This window comes from Uranotaenia lowii, chromosome 2, assembly GCF_029784155.1.
Source record: "Uranotaenia lowii strain MFRU-FL chromosome 2, ASM2978415v1, whole genome shotgun sequence".
NCBI classification, from domain to species: domain Eukaryota; kingdom Metazoa; phylum Arthropoda; class Insecta; order Diptera; family Culicidae; genus Uranotaenia; species Uranotaenia lowii.
Genome location: NC_073692.1, coordinates 383,797,902 through 383,807,924, shown reverse-complemented (window position 1 = coordinate 383,807,924; position 10,023 = coordinate 383,797,902).

Here is a 10,023-nt window from a genome sequence, read left to right as displayed (position 1 = left end):
AAAGCTTAAATGAAATACAATTAAATTTAGGATTGACTAAGCACGTTCCAGTTCAGACAATTTCGGGGTCATATACGTTCATCGTGGTAAACCACTCCGTCTCTATTTCATCCATCGGTAAACCGTGGAGTTACTGACCTTCAACGTCGTCGACTCGGGTCTCCAGCGAAAAAGTTGAATTTGGAAGACGCTGAATTAAAATGGCATGACGATTATGAAAATTATCCTACTTATACTCTATTAGTTCATTCAAATCTAGGTAATTAGAAATAAAACAAAAATAATAAGCGACCAAAGAAAACTACCACCTATTTTAAAAATACAAAGCTAAAGTTTAAAACAAATTTAGGCATCAGCTAGGTAGTCGTTCAAACATTTAAAAATCTTCGGTTATATACCGACGTTCCCGAGATCAGATGAATCCAATCTCTGGAACGCTTGTATGACCGTGGCTCCCTTGTTCCAGATTCGAAGACCGAAGTCGAGGCGGTGATTGAGTCTTGCAAGCATAGGAATACTTCCCCCAACATCCTCAGCTTGATTCCGGAAGGGGTTACACACACACGAGCCCCAAAGAGCTCTAAATGATTGAATAGCTATCTAGAATTCCTAATCTTCCAAGTTCCTCTAGTATTTTGGTTCTACCATTCGATTTAATCCAACCTAAATTATTGTTTCACACTTAAGTTTTAAAAGCGCAATTAAAATTGTCACCCTTGAAACTATTGCATGGCCGTGGCTCCCTTGCTCCAGAATTTAAGTCCGAAGTCGAGGCGGTGATTGAGTCTTGCAAGCATAGGAATACTTCCCCCAACATCCTCAGCTTCATTCCGGAGGGGGTGACACACACACGGACTCAAATAATTGGGTTTGAATTAAATGAAAAGCAGAAGAAAATACAAAAGAAAACGGAAAAGAACGAGCTAACAACTTCTATACTGCAGTTCATCAGTGCTTTTTCATGAACTCCGTGCTATATGAGCCTATTTTTCCGGTTTCAACGTCCTCTAGGAGGTATGTGTTAGAACCTTGCTTTTTCCGAACGATGCATTTGATAAACAAAGGCCCCAACTTGGCGCAATAGTTCTTCGAAGCGTCAGACAGAGTGAAATTTTTCCTCCAAACTGTGTCTCCCACAGAATACTGTATCGGGCGTGTACGAAGGTCATATCGAGCCTTTGAATTCTCGTATGCCTTTTTAATGTTTTCCTTAACAATTTCCCGAACTTGTTTCAACTTTACCAACGCTCTGGTTCTATCGATGTTATCAGATATCGAAGGCATTTCAGAAGAACGCATTTCTTTACCGTAGTTCAAATAGAAGGGTGTATATTTGGTAGAATCGTGAACTGAAGAATTAATTGCACACACAATTTCCGGAATTAGTTTGTCCCACTCCCTTTGGTCACTTCCCAAATAACAACGGATTGAAGTCCCGATAATACGATTAGTTCGTTCGGTGGGATTTGCTTGTGGATGGTAATATGAGTTCTTCCAGTGCTTGACCTTAAGATCGCTCAACAACTTGGTAAAATTTTGGGAAATAAACTGTTTACCATTGTCCGTCACTACTATTTCCGGAACTCCAAACCGACACTGAATTTCTTCCCTGAAAAACTGAATCAATACCTCGCTATTAGCCGCTCGATAGGGTTTGGCAATCACCCATTTTGAAAACCAATCTGTAGCAACCAACAAAACGGAATTCCCCTTTTTAGATCTGGGAAAGTGCGTAACGAAATCTAAAGAAACCACTTGAAAAGGGTAATCGCCCGGTTTTTGAGCACCCATCGGCGCCACCTCACAACGATTTGTGGGCTTTGAGCGCTTGCAAACTTCACAACTGCTAACATACCTATGAACGTCACGTAATACTCCTGGCCAATAGTATTGCTGCCAGACCCGCTTTGCTGTTTTGTTGATACCTGAATGACATCCCACTGGACTATCATGACAAGATCGTATAATATCAACCCTCTCAGATTCGGGAACAACCGTTTTCCACGCTAGAGCAGTATCTGGAGTTTTTGTTTCATCAAAGTACTGTAATTTTCCCTTAACAACACGGAACAACGGAAACTCTGTGGGATTTTCTGTAACATTCCGGATCAACTGAGAATACCACTTATCTGAACAGTCTAAACTAGAAACAACGATTTCAACCTCTGGAATTCTCGACAACGCGTCCGGAACAATATTAGCGCTCCCCTTCTTATACACCACATCAAAATCATACGAACCGAGTTTCATAGCCCAACGTGCGAGACGACCGTACGGATCCTTCAAATTCTTCAGACAAGTCAACGCTTGATGATCGGTAGAAACCACGAAATGCGAACCTTCTACGTAATGCCTAAAATGTTCGATGGCCTTCACCACAGCAAGGCATTCTTTTTCGGACACATGGTAGTTCTTTTGAGCACCCGTAAGCTTTTTACTCATGAAGGCAATAACTTTTTCATCCGCTCCCTCTCCTTGACACAGAACCGCCCCAATGGCATTTCCGCTTGCATCACACTCAATCCTAAATGGTTTGCCGTAATCAGGAACTGCCAAAACTGCTGCAGACACTAGAGCCGATTTAAGAGCGTAAAATGCTTGTTTAGCTTCCTCTGTCATCTGAAACGATTCCCCTTTCTTAGTAACGTCCGTCAAAGCACCTGCGACCTTCGAGTAGTGCGGAATAAACCTCCGATAATATCCGGCCATTCCTAAAAACCTGCGAACTTCCGTACATGACCTGGGTATAGGGTAATTCACAATGGCGGAAACTTTTCCTGGATCAGTACGAATACCTTCCTTATCTAAAACGTAACCCAAATATTGAACGGATGGTACACAGAAGAACGACTTTGCTTTGTTGACTGTAATTCCCGCTGCAGACAACCGAGTGGACACTTCCTTCAACATACGTAAATGTTCTTCGAAACTGGCAGTAGCAATTAACACATCATCCAAGAAATTCCACACTTTTGGTTGGAGATCCACGCCCAACACTCGGGAAACTACCCTACTAAGAGTAGCAGGAGCATTGGTCAACCCAAACGGCATGACTTTAAAATGATAAAGGCCGCGACCTGGAACTGTGAAGGCTGTCTTGCATCTATCAGATTCTTTCAATGGAATTTGCCAAAAGCTGTCACTCAAATCGATCGTGGACAGATACGCGGTACCCTCGATTTTGCTGAGAATATCCTCGATGTATGGCAAGGGATAAGCATCCTTACGCGTAACTTCATTCAATTTTCTCGCATCCAAACACATCCTAACTTTTCCATTCTTTTTAGCTACACAAACTAAGGATTATTCCACGAACTTTTTGAAGGTTCAACAACATCCAAGGCTAGCATTCGATCTAATTCGACGTGAACCTGATCTAGTCTGAATTTAGAGATGGGATAATATCGTTGTTTGATTGGTTTTGCATCCCCCGTATCAATATCATGCTCCATAATCGCGGTTCTTCCCAAATTTTCTTCAGAAGTGTATGCAAACTGTTCTACTACAACATTCAAGCATTTTTGTTGCTCACGACTGAGTCCTACAACTTTCTGACTACCAACCAACCCGTTCAAAGACAACACGGCAACATCCTTTCCAAACTCTACAAATTGAGGAATTATTTTGTAGGCATCCCAGAAATCACTTCCCAGAATCAGCTGCTTTTTGATAGACGGTAGAAGGAGCGTTGGAAGAACCTTAATTTTACCTTTAACATTAAACGGAATATCTACGTATTCAACAGCAGTGTGTGATGAACCGTCCGCTGTGGTGATCAACTGATGGGTGGAGTGCCGATCCAATTTCAACTTTGCAATTCTAGAAATACCTTGCTTTCCCAAAATACTACACATCGCACCAGAATCTAATAATCCTACAAATTCTCTACCTAAAATATCAACTCTAAGATGCGGACGATTATCGTTTTCCATGAAACAAACCAACGAACTCACTTCAACCGACAACTGATTTTCGTGAAGAGGTAAATCAGTTTTCGCAAATCTCGAATCCTCTTCTACTTTTTCGAGTTCGCTTGACCTTTTCCCGCTGGGTGGTTGTTCTTGTTTGGGCAATTTGCTGAAATTACTCCCCGGTGCCCGCACTTATAGCAGATCATTTCCCCTCTAGGTTTAGGACATGAATAAAAGAAATGATCCTCTGATCCGCAATTCCAACATTTTCTCCGCACTTCTCTAGAGTCCATTCCCAAAGCAGCAACATGTCCCAACCGATGTTCCTGGCCATCTTCTACCTCTGCCTCCGGATCCGGTAGTGAATAGTCATTGACGTCTTCTACAGTTTCATGACCTCCTCCGTAGAACGGCCTGGAATCAAGCTGATGAACACTTCTCGGGCGATCAGGGGTGGACAACGAAGGCTCCAACATAAAATATCTCGGAAGTTTTCGGACATATCGTCTTCTATCTAACAAAAACTTAGCAGACTCAATTTTCTTGCAAATTCCTACCAGCTCTTCTGATGACTTAGGGTCCTGGGCAGCAACCTTTTCCAAATAAAATGAACTCAAATTTTTCCGAAGGTAATAAAGTTTTTGTCCATCTGTGAGGGGAAATCGGATCCAGCGGAACAAAATACCCATCGCAGAGAAAAAGGAGGTGAATGATTCCTCTTCCCCTTGAATTCGTGATTCAATTTCCTCCATTAAAAGCTCATCGTAGTGAGGAGGCAGAAACTGGTCTCGAAATTTCCGCTGAAAATCATCCCATGACAGAAAAGTTAAGTATTTCTCTCGATACCATCTTAAGGCTGTCCCCGTTAACAGATGTACTATCCCAGAAAGCATATCCCCGTCCGACACGAATTCGGCTCGCTTGTACAGCGAAACGGTGTCCAGAAATTCATTCGGACTCATGCCACCGTCGTTGCTAAAACCGATACGCCACTGATGAATCGGTTTCGACTTAGGTCTTCCATAACTTGGCGAAGGCGTACTACGACTTGCCAAAAGATCCACGTACTGCTGGTTACGCGAATGAACTGTTTCTTCGAGTTGATTTAACATTGTTTGCAAAGCACCAACTTGTGCACTGATATGATCTTGACGAGTTTCCGCGTTTTCCAGAACATGCACCGTATGATCGGGAACAATATGATCAAACGTAGTTGAATTCGGACGCGAATGAAAAGGATGTTGACGCGAGGGCGGTGCCAGTAAGTTACGAGTACTTTTGGGCACTGTCCCTGTTCTACTAGCTCGCGGCGTAACGGGATATTCATACGGGGGTAACTCTTCATCCGAATCAATTCTAATGCCGTCAAAAACTGGAAGGGTTTCTGAGCAGTTTCGGGATAATCGATCAATTCTATCAGCAATGTTATTTATGGTTTTATTAATATCCTCATCCTGAAAGGTAATTCTAGATTTTGATTTGGGTTTAATAGGAGTTGGTTCCAATGCTGTCGCGTTATCTTTGAAGGAGTCTGGAAATGTTTCAACAATCTGCTCAATAATTGATCTTGTTTGGATTAAAATAATTTCGCGTGACGTTTTGATTTCACTATCTACTTCCGGTAATCGCAATCCTCGATCGTTGAGATGAACAAATTGTGAGTAATACGGTGAAACTTCTACAAACTGTTTCGTTTCCATGGCATCTTCTAATTTGGGATATAATTTTTCTATATATTGGAGAATCATTTTAACTTCTAATTTAATATCGACCAATGCATCTAAATTAGGAAAGTTAATCTGTCCCAAACTTTCTTTATGCATGGTTTCTTCTAAAATTCTTTCTCTTAATCCTCTGTTGAGTGTATTTGAAATTGAACGTATGGAACACTCATAGTTGAGTTGTTCTTCGAATAAGTGTTTAACATCCATTTTATGCATCCCAAACAAATTAACTTACAAGCAGGAAATAAGTACTGTATAAAAAACAATATAACTGAAATAAAAATGAAGCTGAAAACAAAAATATATCTGCCACTGCACCACTGCAAAAAAAATAAATGAAAATAATTGGAACGAAAGTTTTGACAAAAATACTAGTTCCGAATAGTTTTCGTCACCCTAGTCCAAAACACAATCTAGCAGCTGGTACTGGAGTGAAGAGAAACTCAAAATAGTCTATTCAAAACACAAATGGATATGGCAAGCGATAAAAAAAATTGCTGAACAACTCTGAATTTCTGTTCAGATGAGCTTAAGTGGTGTATCTTTATGAATGACAACTGCTTCAAACTAGACTGCGAAAAAAAATATTTAAAAAAAACCTTTATTTTAAATTATTTAATGTTACAGAATTATTCAACCTAAAAAAAAAAATTGCAAAACAAAAATAAAAAATATTCAAAGTATATTATAGAAGATAAGTACAATCGATCCACCCTAGTGATGCCACGTGACCAATTCCAACACTCCAATCCAATTTTTCAAAACTAATTCCAAAAACTGCTAGGAAAAAACACCACAACAAAAAGAAAAACTAGTGAGATATCAAGATGTAATATTTATACAATACGACTATTCCCAGAAACTCCGTTGCAATATGTTGATCGCCTTGAAACTAAAAAAATATGTTTCTTTCAATTTAAACCCGAACGAAAAGCAAAAAGAAATTTTTAATTTTTAATTCTAATCTTTACCAATCCTTCGTTGATAGTAAAAAGATGAGCCACACTAATAGCTTCGGAGCTCAACCGAAATTGCTCAACAATCTACGCACTGCAAGGCAGGTACTTTTTTTCTTTCTGCGAGACTCTGACAATTGGCATACAGAATCCAGCTAGCCAGCAATTGGGACTTTAGCCAACAACTTTATTGATGAGAGATAATGAAAATGTTTAACAAAATCTGCAGAATTTCAATGTATGCAGAAATAAAAACTGAAATATGATGAATTAAAGAGAGAAATGTGATATTAAATCTACAAATTGAACTATTTATTAGATTTACAAATAAGTTGAAAAAAAAAATGTATTTAAACTTACCGGTCGAAAAACATCACGATCAAGCAGCAGCCAAATCATTTCAACAAATTCCCCGCCACGTATATAAAAACGTAATTTATTATCCACTGCGAAATTCACTTTTCCCAAGCAATAATTTTTAACAATTCCGGAGCCTTTCTTCGAACAACTGATTCTTAGTGTTGTTCTTCTTCTTTCACTTTTATTGTTTCACCTCCAGCACTTGCGATCACGGCTCATATAGTAGGTACGTAGCTAGTACCAAAACCAAATGCCCCCCAAGGGAAACAACGAACGACGATATTCTCCAACCAAAAACTACCAACTAGGCAACCCCGAGTATCGACCGCAAACCGTTTATCACTAAGTTGGACCAAAGAAAAATATTCCAACGGTATTCAATGCCTTCGAAAATAGTATCACGGGGAACAACGACCGATGCAACCTCGAAAAAAAACACCACGGAACTAAATTATACTCGATCGCTGATCGATCGACCTCCTCCTCGCTCAAAGCAATTGACTCCTTACGAATCGTTCTCTCGAAAGCTTAGTGTGCAGCAGGGAGAAGATGCTAGCAAAAAAAAAACTCTACGTTCGATTCTGCTGGTAGTTTTTGCTACTTAATGTTGCTTAAATGTGGAATCAAAATTTGAATTTCAACCTACTGAACAAAACAAATTTCTTTCAAAACCAAAATTGAAACTTTTTAAAGATATTTAAGCCATCAATTTGGGCGCCATTGCTACGTATCGGTATTTAACTGGTGAGATTAAAAGGCGCAAACTTTACCGTCGGCACTTAAGCGCCATCCACTATCTGTAGATGTGCCAACGGTCATCTATTTAATTAGCCCGGACTCTTACCCCAGGGGGGGACAATTTAAATTTGCGCGAATCTCGTGTTGAACGTTTGGCAATCTCAAGGAAAAAAATCAAAATGTAACAAATGAAATTTAAAAGCAAAAATGACTTACCGACTACGCGCCGATTCCTTACGTTCAGCGTCTTAGCGCGGACCTTCAACTGCCCTCCAAGGACCAGGTTCGACAACCAGTAGGCACTTCCACTAACCGACTTCCCGTTTAGACCGACCGAATGCGCGGAACAACGGCGTCGGAGATTGCCAGCCTCAACAACTTTGGGTTTTCCGATACGACCACACAACTTCCACTTTACCAACGACTACGAGTTTTTAAAAATATTCGATTTTTCGACTTCAACGAGCGACTTTTCCGATCAGCGTCTGGAGTCTAAGAGAGCGACCCCCGGGTCACCAGCTCGCAAGAAGGCTTCCCGATTGCCTCCCCCTATGAGGTTGGCTTCGGGTTTTTGCCAAGACAATGCTTGTAGATCGCGCGCGAAATTCAAGCATTTCTTCTCAACGGTTGAAATGGACGCTACGTCGACTAGCCATCTTTACTTTTGGTAGCCCTCTTGATGTCGGATCGTGAAGTTCAATCCGTATCAACAGGGCCGGTTCATCATTTGCTACCTAGAGATTTTTACCTTGAGATTGCCAAGAAAATAAAATACAAATAATTAAAATAAGTTGCAACGCAACAAGCATTATGCATCATTTCCCCCCTTCATCCGTGAATTTTACCTGAATGATCAAAGGTTGTCGGACTCCGAATATTGAGCTTTTCAACTATTCGGTCAAACGAAAATTCGGCCGAATATTCGGTCGAGTATTCTATAGAGTTTTCATAAAAAAAAAAACGATTATTTCAATGCTTTCAATTTCTTCCATATTATTGCTCCTCATGTTTTTCAGTTGATTATTTTAAACCAGATGATGACCGGATGATGTATTACAAGATATTTTTTTAATTGAGTTGAGGTTTTACTGATTTTTAAAATGTCACCAATAACTGGAAAAACATCGGATGACTAGTCGCATCTTGAGCGTTTATCACCTAAAAGATTGCGTTCCTGTGAAATTTGGAATAAAACATGTCGAAACAGGTGTCAAGCTATTTGAAATTGTTTCTCTGATATTGAATGAGATAAAGGTCGATTTTGAGCAAGATATCTTTAAAATAGTTGTTGAATAAAAAAGATGATCTTTAACCCTCCAAAGCCGTTCGGGTCAATATGACCCGAAGCGCACATTTCAAACATCTTTATCATCATTCCAATATACTGATGAACTGGTAGTTTTGACAGACCAAGTATGTTCTATGAAAATAATGATCAAACTAACGTCAAAAAACTAAAATTTGAGTTTTTAAAATCGGTTCATTGAGAAATGAAATACAGCTAAGCAAAGCAAAAACTGGATGTCGTTTTTTTTAAGTAAGACTTTTTTCTACCGGAAAATCTGTCATAGCGGTAAAAACTTTCATTGGACCCCAACATATTTATACATTGTCGGATAGATGGATTCTTGACAATTTCAAACATCAATGAAATAATTAAATACAGAAAAGCTGTCAGAAGTTATGAGTATTTTAAAAATAAAATTGATTTTTCGGACTTTTAACTTTCTGAACCAGTTTCTGAAATCCTGGTAATACATATCGACTTTATTTTGAAATGATGAGTAATTAGAATAAATTACCTACACAATGAATATAATATCATCAAAATCGGTTAACATTTACAGTAGAGATGTACCGAATAGTGGTATTCGGCGAACGGCCGAATACCGAATATTGACCTTTTCAACTATTCGGCCAAACGAATATTCGGCCGAATATTCGGTCGAATATACTGTTGAATTTTTAATAAAAATTCAAAAGCGATTATTTCTATTTCCTTCTATTTCTTCCATCTTAATGCCCTTCATGTTTTAGAGTCGACTATTTTCAACCAGATGATGTATTACAATATCTTTTTCAAGTAGGGGTATCTCTGACATGAAAAATTTCATCAATAACTGAAGGGACATCAGATGACTTGCCATATCAAGGGCGTTTGTCACCAAAGAGATGGATTCCTCTAAAATCTGGGAAAAAACACGTCGAAACTGGTGCCAAGCAATTTAAAATTACTTTGATATCTAATTAGATGAGAGAAGTATTCGAGCAGGGTTTCTTCAAAATAGTTGTAAAAAAGTACGATGATTTTTATCAGTCTGTGCGTTAACCTTA